Source organism: Centruroides vittatus, unplaced genomic scaffold, assembly GCF_030686945.1.
Source record: "Centruroides vittatus isolate TY-2023 unplaced genomic scaffold, ASM3068694v2 contig_1408, whole genome shotgun sequence".
Taxonomy (NCBI): Eukaryota; Metazoa; Arthropoda; class Arachnida; order Scorpiones; family Buthidae; genus Centruroides; species Centruroides vittatus.
The window spans coordinates 441,569-459,436 of record NW_027120884.1 but is presented as its reverse complement, the minus strand read 5'-3'; the positions used below and the strand labels follow the sequence as shown (position 1 = coordinate 459,436).

General features: G+C 25.7%; 1 pseudogene; it reads right to left on the bottom strand.

Moving 5' to 3' along the window:
* Positions 1-17,868, bottom strand: part of LOC136968166 (glutamate receptor 1-like) — a 114,341-nt pseudogene that overhangs the window by 7,641 nt on the left and 88,832 nt on the right.

The following is a 17,868-nucleotide window of genomic DNA, read 5'->3' as shown; positions in this document are numbered from 1 at the left end:
GTAAATGTAAGTTTAATACAAAGATTAGACTTGAAAATTTTAAAATATTTTATATTTTTCTACTTAGAAAATTATTTGGAAGGATCAAGAGAGGATCAGCATCACTTATATCCATTCCATATTTGATAAAAGAGAAATTTGAAATATTTTAGCATCTAATTTATCTAAAATAACAAATACGAAGCTATTTATTATAAATAAGTGAAATTTAAATAATTAAATTTACGGAAACAATTCTCGTTCACTTTTAATATTTGTTTATCATACATAATTAAATTTATTTAATTCACTTTTCTACTTTTGGTCGTACAAAGCGTTGTAGCAAATATTATTTTATTATAAACGTATCCGACCAAATTAAAATTTATTTCTAAAAAAAATATAAATAAATAATCGAAATAAACTCAAATTTTAAATTTTAGATAGTCAATAAATTAAAAAATGTTGCGAGAAATTTAAAATTCATCCCTCTTTTTAGAATTTGATATTTAGAAGATTAAATTATAAAATTTGCAATATTTATCGTATTTTTGCAAAATTTTATTTCAGATATGAATTTTAATATAAATTATTTAATTGGGCTACAATTTGAAAAAGTTGTACAACTATAAATTTCCACTGTTTGTTCTTCCTGAATCTCGAGAATCGTGTTAGATAGATAAGTTTCCAGATTAGATTTGAAAAGCGTAGTGGGACGATTCCCCAATTAACCGATTAGACCGGAAATCGCGTGATTTTAATTCAAAAATTTTCCCCAGAACGGAGTTACATGGATGACCGGTACGACTCTGTTGTTATCAGGAAAAGTATGATATACAGGGGCAAGCCACTACTAATTTGAGGTGGAGAGCATATATTTTCAATTAAATTAAGAATATAATTAAAATTTTTTGCTCGTTTTAATATAAACTGTATTAACATTTACGAATTTTTCATTAAAATTAATAATTAACGTATATACTAAAGTAAATTTACAATAAAAGTGATACAGTAAAATCTGTGTAAACCGAACTCAAGCGAATATTTTTTCCTGATTAATTAAGGTTTAGTTTTGAACAGGTTTTACTGTACTTGATTGTTTAAATATTAATAAAATTAATTTAATCGATATTCCAGAGTAAAAATTTTAGATTTTTATGGATTTAAATAGTAAGATTTAAATAGCAGAGTAAATATATTTATATTTGAATTACGAAAGAGAATTCGATCTTATTATTGTACTTAATTCATTTATAGGAAGTTGTCTTTCTTTATTCTTTTATTATTTGTTTACCTTCGATCTAGTTGCTTCCAGGCGCGATTTGTAACAGAACTCGAGTAAAGCTACCACCATGGCAAACCCTAGGCCACCAATTAAGATATAGAAACATCCAGCCACATTACTTAATGTCAGTTCGTTCTGGGAGGATTCCTGTGAATAATACACAAAAGCCTCATTAACTTTCTTCAGATTTTAATAAATAATATTTTTTAAAAATTATTCATTGCGGTAGCAAACTAAAAAAAAATAATGTTTAAAATATCACTTTTCTATTTTCTAATTGCTCTTCACTAAATCGAGAAATATTTTTAGGAAAAAGATTTAAAAAATAAAGCATGTAAAAGAAGTGGGATAAGTTTTAAAAAAATAAACCAACCGAATTTATTTTTGTTTCAATTTGCTGATTAAAATTTGAAAACACATAATAAAAATCATAAAGTATAAAATAATGTAAGTAATAAATCATACCACCGTTATATATATATATATTAGATTTTTTAAATATATATATATATTTTTTATAATAATTTTAAAATAAAAACTTACTTTGCTGTCCCCGTTTTCTACATTCACTTCTGTCATACCACCATTTATTTTCAAGTCGTGCCAAATCTCCTTTTTCTTTTCTTGATAAAACAGCTAGGTTTAACTGATTTCTATAAAATTATATATAGATATATATAATTTTAAAATATATTTTCTATTATTTTATTCAATTACAAAGAAAATAAAATATATAAAATTGATACATTCAAACGTGCAATTTTCAATAGTGTCTTCTTTTATATAAAGTGCTTTTGGCATAATTAAAAACTATTTTAATCTTAATTCAGGCATTGGCCATTTCACCCCCATTTGGCATCTTTCCCAAATTATCTCTTGCAAAAACTCCTTTTAATAATCTAAACATTTATTCTTTTCCGAGTTTACATATTCATAAATAACACAATACAAACTAAAACATTTTACATTATCTTTAGCATTTTTATAAATTTATATTTGCACTTAAGGTGAAAATTTTTTATATTTGAAAAATGTAGACCTAATTAAAGTAAATTTTAATACAAAATTTCGTACAAATTAATAACAGAAAGATGTCTTTTTTATATGTTTAATAAACATAAAATATACATATAAAATATATTATAAACATTTTTAATTCTAAAAAAATAAATTGATATTTTTATAAAATAAAAAAATTAATGATACATAAGCCATAAAAATATTTCAATTAAAAATGATATAAAGGTATTTTCATCACTAAAATTCAGTGAAATAAAATAAACGAAAAGTCAAGATAATTTTCAGTCAATAAATACAATAAAACCTGTCTAAAACGAAACCTAATTAAACAAGAAACCTGCTAAAACGGAAATTCAGTAGCGTACGGTTCCAGTTTACACAGATTTTACTGCATTAGTCTTCTGTTAAGCAGAAATTTTTATTATTAAAATGATATTTATAGAAAGAAAATTATTAATTATAAAATTTTTCTGAATTAAATACTTTTCGATAACTTTTACTAGACAGCTTAATGTTTTATATATCATTAATTATTTTTTTGGTTGAGCAAGGTTATTTATTTTCGTATAATCTGCTCAAATATAATTTATTCATCAGAAAAATAACGTTATATTGATACTGATGTTATGATTCAGAAACCATCATCATTTTTCGGTTCTAAGTCATTCATTTTGATTATGTTGCGTCTATGAATAAAATAATCACGTCCAAAAAACAAATCTATATCGAAAATAAACAGAAATTATATTTTTATTTGAAAAGAAACATGAAACAATCTAATGGTTTTAATGTAATTTATTTTAAAAATTATAAGGATATGATGTCTAAAGGTTCTAATATTCGAATCAGTACATTTCTTTCAAATTCTTGTTTAAGGATAGAAAAAAAACAAAAAATTACGTTTAGAAAAGTAGAAAACGTTGCATTTTTTTACGTAAAGAATATAGAATAATCAACTAAATGCATTCTTTTAACTTAGGTTTATTTATAAGTTTTTTTTAAAAAAAAAGTTTAAAAATTTAATGTTTTTATCTTAAATTTTTCATGAACGAAATTTTGTCCATTTAAAAAATATACAAAAGTTTCTTGGTCCGTAATTAAACAAGCTCCCGAGACACGCAAAGTAAAGTATAGATAAAATAGAGTATTTATATACTTTGAAATTCTAAAAATATCCTCACCTTATTTCGGAACCTAAAGGAGTTGCTACACCATAGCCTTTTGCATCTAAATTCCTGCCTACCTTCATGGTATCGCAGGGTTGCCTTTCGTTTATGTAATCATTCTTTGTGGATTCGATCAGAATAGCGTATTTCCCTTTAGATTCCCTTACCCTTTTTATTCCATCTTTATATGATGTAACAAAAACATGCTTTCTAGATTTCATAAACTCCCACATTCGGGCGTACACCGCAATTTTGGATCTCTAAAAAAAGCATTCATTCAAAAGAAAAATTACATGTATATAAATAACAAATTACTCAAATATATATATATATATATAAACAGCATTAAAATATTCAATAATAAAAATACAGTAGAGCATCGATTATCCGACCCCGATTAACCGACCGCGTTCTAGTCGGCAAATTCAAATGTCCGCTAGTGATGTGGCGCTACAATATTTGGTTATGTCTTGGCTACTTTAATATTATTTTTATTAAATTTTTGCATGTTTTAGCTAGCAGCACTGGCTCGACCATGAAAGAGAGGCTAGTATTTAAACCAGGCCTAATACACTATACTAATAATGTATTTTTTCATACTTTTCGGTTATCCGATCAACCCTAGTCCACAATTAAGTCGGATAATCGATGCTCTACTGTAATTATTGCTTAAATTTAATTTTTTGCGATTAAATTCATTATTAAAAAAAAATTGTTAATAATTATTCTGAATTAAATTTTTGGTAATTGTCTTATTAATTTTTTCTATACTGTAATTACGCTTCGTCTTTATGTAATAACACTAATTTGTAGTAAAATTCTTTAATTTGTTGAAAAAATTTTTATTATTTTGAAATTATATTATTATAAATTATGTTTTAGAAGATAATTTTATGTTATTTTCGATCATGTTTAAGAAGTAGGAAGTAGAATTTTATAGTATATTCTGCTGTATAATTTTAATTTTTTAGATATTTTTGATTGTAAGAAAATTTGACCCTGCATAAAAGTGATTATAAATTAGAAAATCTTAGTTTATAAGATTAAATTAAGCAAGAATTATAAGATAGTTTATAATATTATGTTATATTTATTAAAAGTGTGTAAAGGAATCAAACCTTAAAAAAATCCTGTGTGGAAGAGTCTATGAGTGTACCATATTCGACTTCGGTCTGTTTGGCCAAATCGTCTGCCGAATTGATGGGAGTTACCATTCTCTCAACAGTTAGAAAGGCAGCCAAATTAGCAGTATAGGAAGATATGACGATTAAGGTGAAAAACCACCAAACACTACCAACAATACGACCCGATGTAGACCTAGAAAATATAAATATCTTATCAGAAATATATAACTGATATACTGGTGTATAATATTCAATACCATCCAACAAAGTCAATTATATGTCTAGCGATACGAGAGACAAAATTAAATATTAAATAACGCCATGTTTAAGTAGCAAAGCAAATATTTATCTAATTCTGTTTCTAGACGTCCTTACGAGCTTAGGAATGATGGATGTATTGTCTACGGCTCTATACATTGCTCCTGATAGGATAAGGAAGTTGGAGATACAGTAGATCTCTAGATCAGTATATCATTAGATATCTTTCAATGTTGATCAATGTCGGTTGGATTTCTTGTATTATTTGGTAAGGTTCTTTATTACTAGGATTTATCGATCGCTTTTACATCAAAAATTCTATATTTTACTTTGTAGGATGATGCTACTCATCTCAGCATCTGTTTATTTTTTCTATCTTTACATTAAATAAAAAAAAGTGAACTGTTTAAAAAAGTTTAAATCTTCATGAATAATTTTTTAGTATTTATAAAATTTAAATGTCATATTAATTTTTTTGTAATTATATCTTTAAAATATAGAATAGTTCACTAACACCGATGAAAATGACTGTTTATAATCACGATATTTTATACAAATGTATATAATGTAAAATCTTCATATACGAGCAAAAGTAATTGTAATATAGTCACAATGCCGGGCTGTAATTTTAAATCATATTTTTAATTTATTTAATTTAAAATATATGCTCTCCATCTCAGATTAGTAGCGTTTTGCTCCTGTAAATTATACTTTTCCTGATAACAGCAGAGTCGTGCCAATCATCTATGTGACTTCGTTCTGGGAAAAATTTTTGAATTAAAATCACGTGATTTTCGGTCTAATCGGTTAATTGGGTCACCGTCCCTCTACGCTCTCCATATCTGGTCTCGAAATTTATCTATCTAACACGGTTCTCGAGATTCAAGAAGGACAAACAGACTGAAGACAGTGAGGATTTATAAACCTACAATTTTTTGAAATTGCAGCCCAATAAGATAAAATTTTAAAAATTCTGCAGTAAAATGCTTCGTTATTCATTGATGATACCATTGAACACCGTTAAAACTAGCCAAAGTGTCACAAAAACTCGACGTCACTAACATCATAACCACGTTATGTTTACTATTAGAAAATCGCTATTGGATGACGAAGACAAAGATTTTTCTAGAAGACAGGCTAATAAATAAAAATATTATTTTAAATAATACATTTTCTACTATTAGAGGGAAAGAATTATTTGAAGACATCAAGCCATTACATCACACAGAATTAAAAAAAAATTCGCACACCCATTTAATACGTGACTCTATTTAAATACTAATTATATTCACGTATCACGAAAAGCAATCTCATAAATCATTATGGGAAACGCATTAATTCATCCGCATGCATCTTTTAATTAGTAGATAAACGACTCTTAAAATATTCAAATCTGAAATCATAAAGAATGTAATAATATTCATTCTTGCGTATTTTCCAAATGCCCTTTACAATTCAAGTGCATCCGATTCAATGTTTTACTACAACATTTAAATTATTCTAAGAGAATGAATCTGATTAAGGCAGACAGCGTGCAACCCGAGAAACTACTTTTCTAAGTTATAATTAGATGGCTTCTCTAATGTTGCGTAATTACTTTGTAATGTAACTACGTCACAATTGTGGATTTATAGCATTTATATCTTCGATTTACGTGATTAGAATCAATAAATTCATGCAAATTATTACGAATAATCATAATGTCAAAGGTCACGTTTTAATTTCTTTCTTATAATTCTACTTTGAAATTACTTTTCGTATTTTTTTTCTTTTGCATTTCCAATTTTATAATTATAAAAATAATTAATTATTGAATGAAATTATTAAATAATTTCAATAAAATTAATGAAAATTAAAATTTTACATTATTATTGTTATTATTATTTTAATAATATTTAATGAAGGGAAAAAATGTATTAAAATGTTAAAAGGGGCTTATTAAAATTTAATAATATAAATTAATTAATGTTTTATTTATTTTAATAATTATTATTACTTATTTACAAATTATATATATTATAAAATAACTTATACTCGTTATTATACGTATATATAATTACATAAAATTAGATTTTTTTAAATAATAAAATTAAGAGATTTTCTTTCGTCGTCGTTTATAATATATAAATGGAGATATTAAAAAATTTTATGTATTTTTTTTCTAAATTATCCTATGCATTTTATTAAAATTTAGTTTATTAACTTTAAGAATTATAGGGTAATTTATTATTTTAGTAAAAATATTATGTAATAAATTTAATATATCTCTAGATACTAAACATATATGTTTTTACACACGATATTTCCCATTAGGGAAATTAAATTTTATTTGCTCATTTGATTGCTTGTAAAATTATCAGAGAATATTTAATTTATCTTTAGCTTCAGCATCTTCTCGTACATTCAATCACGAAGTACTGTGCATGCTTTGTTTACCATTTGATTATCTTCCACTCAATCAAATGTATTGGGAAGGTGTATCTAGAAGGTGGTAAGATGGGCCATTATACATAAAAAGGTGCCGCTTACCCCGCAGCGAGATCTGTCATATTGACATAAATAATTGCTGTTAAGCGAACAAAAGTTGAGTAGACGTGGAAATCGAACCCGGATTCTTTACTGTTTGGCAATAAAAAAGACAGAGAATGGGAGAGAGGAAAAGTAAGAATGAGAAAGAGAGAGAGGATGGGAGAGGAGCCAGAGATAAACAGAGAGGCAAGAGGGGGGAAGAGGGATAAGAGAGACAAAGAGGCAAGAGAGAGGGGGAGAGAGGCAAGAGACAGAGGAAGAGAGAGCACGCGACAGACAGACAAACAGAGGCAAGAGACAGAGAGGAGAGAGGAAAGAGGGACAGACAGAGAAGAGAGAGGGGGCGAGAGAAGAGAACGACAGAGAGCACGAGCGAAGGAGAAAGAGAGAGAATATTCCATCGCCTTAAAATATATATTTTTATTGTGTTCTAGAAGTTTGGCTTCACATAACCTTTTATAATACTTATAACGTCCATTCACATAAATGAAAGCTTAATTTTTTGATTTAGTAGAAGGGAATAATTTAGAATAAATTATCGCTAGAGCAATTCTTTCGATTGGAACCGTTTTCTATACATATGTATCATTTAGGTCACCTTGCCAACAACAGGAACTTTGAAATATTCATGTAGGCATTTATGAAATATTCAATTTTGATATTGAGCTAGTGGATTTTAGGACGAGAATAAGCATTCTAAATGTACGAATAATAGAATAAAAGGCGAAGAAATGGAAAAGTTTGATAATCTTTTTTTTAGAATAAATGAATCGTGCCGAGAGTAAAAATTTTTCTCTCCTTGTTAGTTAAAGTTTTATATAGAAAGTAAGAGTTCTTTTTAGAAAAAAATACAACTTTAGTTATCATATTTAAGAAAAAAATGGAATTAGAGAAATTGAAAAACTGATTATCTTTCCAATCGCTTACATAGCTTAAGGAAAGTGTCAGTTATTTTCCTTTTCCTAATCTTAATATAGAGAAGAAAAGTACTTGACAGCTTCAATCACAGTCATTTTGAGAGATGAAGATACGTAAAATACGCATATTTTCTGACAAATCGAATTAGAAGTTGTCACTTATACTTTTCTTTGTTTAAATACGAAAAATTTAAATAAAAATATTTTTAAAAATTTAACATCTCTGGTGAAATTTTAATTTCTAATTCAATAATATTCATTAATTTTCTATTTTTAGTATAAAAGAATTTTCAACTCCTAGATCAAGAAGTTAAAAAATGTTTTAATATTAAAAATACAATAATTAATTTCCAATTTTTAACCCCTTCGTACCCGCAATCGAACTGAGTTATTATGAGAATTATTATAAGAATTATAAGAATTATTATTGATAATAAAATTAAATACTAATTACAACAGTAGTTCCATTTTGATAGTAATTAGTCATTTATTAAAGAAATGATAATATTTTTCTTTTGATAAACGACTAATTACTACCAATAAATTTGCAAAGAGATTTGTAATTTAATCTCAAAATTTGAGTTTTTAAATTATATTTATACATTTCTTGCAATTCTAGTTAGAAATTAGATAATATTTAATTTAATTTGATACATAAATGCGACAGAGGTAGCGGTAAAAGCTTTTATTTTAATTTTAATTTATTCTAATTATAATACATAAACAATTTTTGAAAACTATATTTTAATAGAAAATTTAAATTTTTTAAATACATTTTTCTAGCAATTTTTATTTCCGTTTATATCATGAGAAATAGGAATTTTGTGAGACAGAATTAAATTACTTATCACAAATCATTAAAATGGACTTACGTATAAAACTAATTCTCTTGAGAAGATAAAAAATACGAAGTTATAGTAATTTATTGTTTATTATTTGATAAAAATATATCAATTCTTCAGATATTTTGTTACAATTTGGAAGTATAATCATGCATGATTGTAAAGAAATTGTCAATTTTTTTCCAAGTGCCATTGAAGTTTGAAATAACGCAAACTCAAAAATTAAATATTGCACGGGAGATCTGCCGAGGAGATGGCTTTCGGGAGGACTTTATATAAGAAACTGTCCCCTATTTTGGTGTTAAGCACGTGAAAAATTCCGTAAACTCCACGTGGCTAGCACGTTGGTGAGCTCGAACCCGCGACTAACTATCAGTGTTTAGTGGTTTTATCCATTCAGCCACTTGTAGAAAAAATTATATTTTGCAAATTTAGATAATGTGTTGGCTATTTTATAAGTTTGTGTGATAAAAACTTCTACATCTATTATACAAAATTCCTTTCGTATAAGAGAAACTGTGAATGACTTGATTAATTTTAGGAAAAATATTTCTTTTGTTAAACAAAATATTTACGTATGCTGAATATTTTATTTTTAAAAATTTGAGAGAAATATGTATTTATATTATTGCTTATATTTCATTTGTAATTATTAAATTTATCTTTGTTAATGTGTTAATGATACAGGCAAATAAGATTGAATAAAATCTGATATTTTCCGACAAGAATTTAACAGTTCCTAATTATTAAACTTGTTTAAATAAACATAACTTGGAAAATATTCGATACTTAACAATAGAATTGTTTAATTAATTTTCAATCTGAAGTTAATTTCGCTCATTAATGATAATATTAACATCATTTATTTAATGCATAATTGTTAATAATAACGTTGTTGTGTGGAACAGTTTCTATTGCTTTTCCTTCAATAAATATTCTTAAACTTTGAAAGTATCGTCATTTATACTCATACTTTGACACAAAATTGTATAATTTTAATTATATATTTTTAAAATAAATATATAATTAAGCATATTAAACAAAAATTCACATGCGAATATATCGTTTATTTAATCGTCATCTGCCTATCATCCGCATCAACTGAATCGTCTGAACACGCTAAATTTGTTGAGAATGTTCGATTAAATTTTAAATAATTAAATAATTTGATTAAAAAGTAATATAAATTCCATTCCAATTGGACTATTTGTTTTGTTTCTTTCTTTATCGAATTTTAAATAGGAAATAATGGAGAGAATGAAGGAGTGGTTCTTTTAATTTCTGAGTCACGATATTTTACGTTCTTCCTAAAAGTGTTTATCGTTTGTTATATTTTAAAAAACTCTTCATGCAATAAGTTCATTTTGAACCAGAAATTTCGGCAGCACATTCGTGACATCGATACTACGCCCTTCATAAGAGAAGCAATTATCGAGTTGCCTGTTGCCTTTTTTTTATATCCGAAGCTATTTATATCTTTCAGTAAGTCTTAATGGCATTTCTTGAAATTTATTTTGAATTATTAAAATGTTCAAATATCTAAATTTTTTCTATATTTAAGACAGAAAGTAAGTCTACTTTATAGCCTACTTTGTACAGGATAACTGGAGACCTTCCTCTAGTTATTTATAGACTAGTAATGACATAAATAGTATTTATGATTGCTTTATAAATAAATCAGATACATCGATAGTTTTATTACCTTCGGAAGTAGTACAGCACTAAACGAAAACAATAGCATTCAATGTAACTATTAAATATATTATGATTAATATATATAAAAAAAATTTAGATTACTCTTATTCAATTTATTGCTAGAAAAAATATTGAACTGTGTATAAATAATAGAAGAATTGAGATTGCATTTTCTCTTTCCAGTACATGTAAAGTAGAAGAAACGTTATTAAAGTTTATCATTGAACATGTACCGGAAACAATATGAGATAATATAAAGTCATTTAAATTTCTCATTAAATACTTTATTCATATTATAAAAGGAGAAGAATAAAGAGCATAAAATAGATTTATTTTTTATTCCTTTCTTTTGATCGATGATTCTTCCATTAAGGGACATTGTATAATGCCACCTTAGTGACATATCCCTCTATCTTACTACAATGACCGTTCCTCTGGGGTCACTAAACTCGTGCGAGTTCAAACGGTGTCGGCCCCTCCAACGAATGACATTTTCTTTCGATGTTCTATTCATCTATGACAAAGAACAGTAATGCTTTCTTTTTTCCCAATGATAAATTGAAGTTACTTGATTGTCATCAAAATTCACTACTAGAATTTTTTTAAAGAAATTTATCAGAAATAATATTCCACTAACATCTGTTATCAACGTAAAATACTCGAGAAATTGTAGTGAATTTACTTTGTAAGCATTAATCAATTATGATATATTTGTAATAATATCAAAGTAACATTAGCTCACTGGTTGAATAAAAATTTCTAGTTTATTTTATACAATTTTCCAACATAACATTCGCATCATTTTATATTTTATCAGATCATCGACGATAAAAACTATATTTGTATCGTTATTTTGAAACCGAAATTTTACCTCTCAGGAACCAGAGAACAATAATCGTAGTAAACGATCAGAGAGATACTTTACACCTTAGATTGTGAATAAAAATAAATAATGTAGTATAGAACATCATAAAAATTAAATTTAAACCGCCAGAATTTATCAAAATTGTCAATTTATGACAAAATCTTTGCATGTTATAGATCATATTAGTGTTTAAAGTGCAGTTAAAAAAAGCAACATTAACATTACCTGGGACAGATATCGCAGCCTTGCTGCATGAAAGCTCCGAGAGCAAACCATAGACTGTTGTAAAAGGAAAAGTCGTTGGTGGCACTAGGACCCATGAAACCTTCTTCGAAGCGCCATTCTTGTGCGGAAAATCGACTGACGAGGAACAAGACAACGGACACACCGACATATGCAAAAATAATGCACATCCAGATTTCTTCGGAAAGTGGATTCATGAAAGAAAATACCCCCGGTTTTTTCTTCATTGGTTTTTTTATCATAATGCTGATTCCCAAGGACATGAATGGTTTAGTAAAGTCTATAACTCTTTCTCTAGCTGAAGTAATAGTTAAAGGTGCAATTGCTATATCCGCTTCCTACAAATAAAAATTTATCTAATATTAATAACAATATTTTTTCAATTATCTCTAAATTAGCTAAATTATTTATAAGTATTATAATTTTGGATATGTTAAGATATGGAAACGTATATCTACAGTTAATTATATAACGTTTGTATTATTTATATTTATGTTTAGTATAACTTATTAGCTATTCAGAAAATTCTTATTTTCTCTTAATTTGTTTATATTTAGTTTCTTTTCTCTATTCTTATTTATCTTATTTTCTCGAAATTTGTTTATATTTAGTTCCTTTTATTATATAACTTTTCAAATAGAGTTCTTATTAATTTTAATTATGTTTGCATAGAAAAAATTAAGGAAAATTTCCATTACAAAAAGTATATTTTCTTCTCATTCAATGCTAAGTAATGTATTTTTAAAACAATTTTAATAAAATAATAAATTAGAATTTAATTTAATACAGGGTTCTTATTTATACGATTTTAAAATAAATATAATGTATGATGGGGTTTAATTAGTAATTTCATAAAATATTTTCAACTTCAACATTTTATAATTATCTCAATTCAGATAATTATTTTAAAATTATGTTACTATTTTATTCGTAATTGAATTTAGAAGTTGTATTTCATGTTCAGTACCTATTCTACTAAATTTTGTTTCATTAGATTTATATTCATTGATGTGTTTCGTGAGATTTTCCTCTTAATTTTAACAATTTACTATCAGCATTCTAGTAATGCATGAAACTTATTATATTTATTATCTTAATATTGCTTAATAAGTTAAAAGCAACACTCTAAAACATTCTCGTGCTATATTTTATTCGTTTATATAATTTATAACTGATATAATTTCTATAGAGAAAAACATGCATCATTCACTTCCTGCACATGCAGCTCGACTGTAATATCAATAAGTTAGACAGAGAAGTATGATTTACAGGAGTAAACTAAAAAATTAAAGATTTATCTTCTAGTGAAGAATGCACACAAATTTCTCTATTGTATTGAAAATCTTATCTTGAAGAATTTAATAATTTGTTAAACTATTCATTAATTCTCTAATTTCATAAAAAAAAAGAACTGCATTAAGATATCTGCTGAAATCCTAATTAATCTAAAACAGAAAAAGTGATTATCGAGGGATTTCGGTGTGCTCGCTTCCGAATGGTAGCCATTCGTTTAATATTATCGTAGCCAAGTTAGAATGCCGCTTTGCTCACAGCTAATATCCCAGCGGAAAAGCAGACTTCGATCATATATCACTTCCAGACGTTAAGCTGACAAGAAGCGAATATTTCCTCCCGCTTCTATTCCTTATTTTCCATTATTAAACTTGAGTTCCATATTTTAAGCTTTTAGTTTAAATCCTTTGTTTTTACTCGTGTATTTTTATTATTTTTAAAAGGAACATTACGTAATTAATTAATGAATCTAATAAGTAAAGTAAAACCTGTTTAAAAACAGAACCTTAATAAAACCTGCCTAAACGGGTAAAATTCTTTGTTAAGCAGCAATTTTCTGTATTAAAAAAAACCTGTTTAAAACAGAAACCTAAAAAATATTCCGTGCAAGTCGGATTTACACAGGTTTAACTGTATCTATTATTATTATTATTATTTAATTATATTAAAATACATTTTTCACAAAGGAAATGATAACTTTTAAGAAAATGGATGATTTATTCGATATAAAACATAAATTTTATATAAATTTTTCAATATCGATATAAAACATGAATTTTATATCGATATTGAAATTTGTATATATTATTATGTAAAAATAATATATTTTATTGCTATATATATTATTAATATTTTATTTTAATATCAACTCGTTATTTTATACTCCACTTCAATAGTTGATAGATAGAGTTTCCAGTGTTTGTTACTCATTGATTAGACGTAGGAAAAAATAAATAAAACTCATATTATGACTTTAAACTGCAAGGAAAAATCATTTGAGCACGAAATAGCTTTCAGAAAAGATTATCAAAAAAAAAAAAAAAAAAAAGCGTATATCCTTAAAAAGTTAAACTTGAATTAGTTTAAAAGTTAAAAACGGAAAGATATAAAATTGTATAAACAATTCTATAAAGTAATGTTATTCCTCCCATTCATTTGAATATTCTATTTCCTTTCCGAGAAACGAATAAGGCTATTTTTGCGTGACTGAAATGGGGGAAAAACTAATAGATGGTTGAGAGAATAATATTACTTTAGATAAATATGTTACACGCTTTATACGCTGCATAAATAAAAATTTATATTAGATATATGGCAAAAATATTTGAAATTTCAATAAAAAATGTGCAAACAATACCAAGAGAAGTTATTCTTTACGTTATATCTTTATAGATATTGTAGCCTCTGATATCATCTTTGTAGTTGAGACATTCATTACTTATGTTATTCATACAAAGTTTTCAATATTCACTAGTAAAAAATAATATGCCCTTTTATAGAATATTCGAATCAAATTATAATTTTATTTTTATTTTATTTGGAAATAAAAATATATTATAAGATTTTATAAAATATGTAAAATAAATTCTTCAATATTATGTACAGTTAACACGTATTAGATAGTTTTATGTAAATGTACTACTAATAATAAAGCATTCGAGTTGAGTTTATTTTGTATCTTGTAAGACGATTCGTATAATAATTTCCACTTATGCTTTGTTTAAGCAACGTATTACGACGTTTATTGTTCCTGTGTAATCTTCTCTTGTCGTAAAAGATTTAATTTATGTTAATCTTCTCGTGGAGAACTTTCTCCTTTCAATTCTTAATAGAATTAAAATATAATCTGAAAATAATGTAATATTTTTCTTATTTAATTTATTATGTTTCATACTTATTCTTGACCTTCCATGTAGATGTTTAAAAAATAAATTATAATTTATTCAGTTATGATCGTCGTAATAAAAATTTTAAATTACTTATTCGTTTTCCCCATTAGATGATATAAATAAATTATAATTGTACTGCAATTTCCTTAATCTTGAGAACGGTGTTAGATAGATGGAAGTCGAGACCAGATATGGAAAGCTTGGGACAGGAGGCCCCGACAGACTATACATGAACTTCCGGTATATAATGGAAGTCACGTGATTTCAATTTGAAAATTTTCCCCAGAACAAAGTTACATAGATGACCGGCAAGACTCTTTCGTTATCAGGAAAAGTATGATGTACAGGGGCAAGACACTAATAGTTCAAGATCGAAAGCATATATTTTAAATTGAATAAATTTAAAATGTGAATAAAAATTGCAGCCTGGCATTTTAACGTCATAACAATTGTTGCCTGTTTTATTTAAAATATATGATTTTTTTGTAATTTATATTCAATTTTCTTTGATTTAAATTTGGAATTTTGTTTTAAACGAATGTATCTCTTACATTATCTTCTCGGTTATATTCGCAATTTATCTAAAATTGTATTTCATCTTTTATAGCGATCGTAGCACATTTTGATTCTTCGAAAAAGTGCAGTAAGAGTTAAGTTTATATTTTATGGGCGGTCTAGCAAAAATATAACATAATAGTCGAATGTTTACACAGAATATTTTGACGATTTATTGAGTCATAAGCAATAATTCTACTCGATATATTGTTCTAAGTAGCTCTATTAAGCGACAATTTTAGTGCTCACGTAGCATTTGAAACCATTTTCAGAAAGTATATAGTTGTACAAAGGTAATTTTTATTTGGAAGTTGTATAGAAATATCACACATAAAAACAATTTAATATGATTCTTATAGGTTCATTGGTAAAATGATGCGATAAAATCTATTAGAAGCAATACTTTCCACTCATTTTTTCTTTTATTATATATCACACTTATTAATAATTTCATTGATTTATTTTAAAGAATAAAATAGAAATTTAACTAGAATTAATTAGATTTTGTTATCTAAAAAAATAATTTAAAAATACTAGTTTAATCAATGACGTTTTAAATGTTCAAAATAAATATTTAATGAGATTTAATTAAATAATTTATTTAATTATCGAAAAAGTAAAGCAAATATTTACATAATTCATTCTTCTCTCACGTTAAAATATTTTAAAACTTTTATAAAGTGCCATTTTAAAATAATTATTTTAAATTATTTTATCACGAATATTTCTAAATCAAATATTAATGTTTGAAATTTCACAGAGACAGATATTAATAAATTAAAATAATTTATTTTTAAAAACTAAGTAAAGTAAATCAGACTTTAATGGAAATATATAAAACTTAATGGAAAAATTTTGTAATAAATCATTCTATGCTGTATAGAATAAGCCAAGTGAAATAATTCAGTAGAAATGTTAGATTATAGGCGTTGTCTCGCGAAATACACCTGTAATTCATTAATTAAAACTTTGCCATCACTATTAATGTCACGTATTTGATGCGGAAGAACGGTACGGAAATATGTCATAAATGTGCAAGCTGTAGCATTAACTTGCCTTATTTCTATGCTTCCTTTTATATTGATATATCTAGGTATATACGGAATAAGGCATATTAACGTATATATTATACCACTAATACTATTTAACGACTTCCTTAACTACTTCATTGTACACAGCATAATGCTCATTTACCATAGCTTAATTATTAATAAATTTATACAGAAAAAAATCTATTTTGACAGTAAACATTCGTAAATATTATATTTAACTTTAAAAATGTTGAAAAAACTTTAAAAATTCACAGCAAAACGGTGCCATTTAACATTATTTACTATCAGTGTTGCCCTCTGTTGTATGAAGATGTTAATAAAATAAATAATATAAGAGAAATAATTTTAAAAATTAAATGAAATAACCTTTTCTTTTTAATTTCTAATAGAATAAATGTACATGTAAGTAAATATATTATATATACATTTCGTATTACATGTATAAGTTAGTTTCTTCATCGAATTAACTGTATTGGAAATTAATCTATACTCCAGCTAATCATATAAGGTAATTTAATTTATAGTGTACGCATAAATCTGACAAATTTAATGATATTTGTTCTTAAAATTCTTACATGAAATATTAATAAATATACTTTTAAAGTTAGGTATAGGTAAACGAAGTAAATCTATTAATCATGTAAATGCAACTTAGCAAAATTAGATAAACATCACAACTTCTACACTTTTGGCAATAAAATTTAAATAGCAGAATTAATTTGCGGAAACTTTATGACTATTATTTGATATAATAAACAATTGTGATAATAATCAGGATAATCTCCATTCTAGATATTAAGTTTATTCCTGCGAATCTACTTATCTTCAATAGATTATGTATATATTTAGAATCGTATCACATCAAGTGAAAGATATAATTATTTTAAGTACTTTACCAGTTCTGGACCACTTCAGAATACACGATAAGAAAAGATTCCAGTATTATCTTATCTGTATACATCGATAATAATAAAATATATCAGTTTATTCACTCAATTTTCATTTTATTTTAAATTTATTCGCTTCTCTATTTCGTTTAACAAGTTAAAAAAATATATTACGAATATATTTTGTATCCGAATGTCAGATAAATTTACAACATGTAAATTTACACAGATTTACATGTTATAATTTTATATAAATCATGCAAAATGTA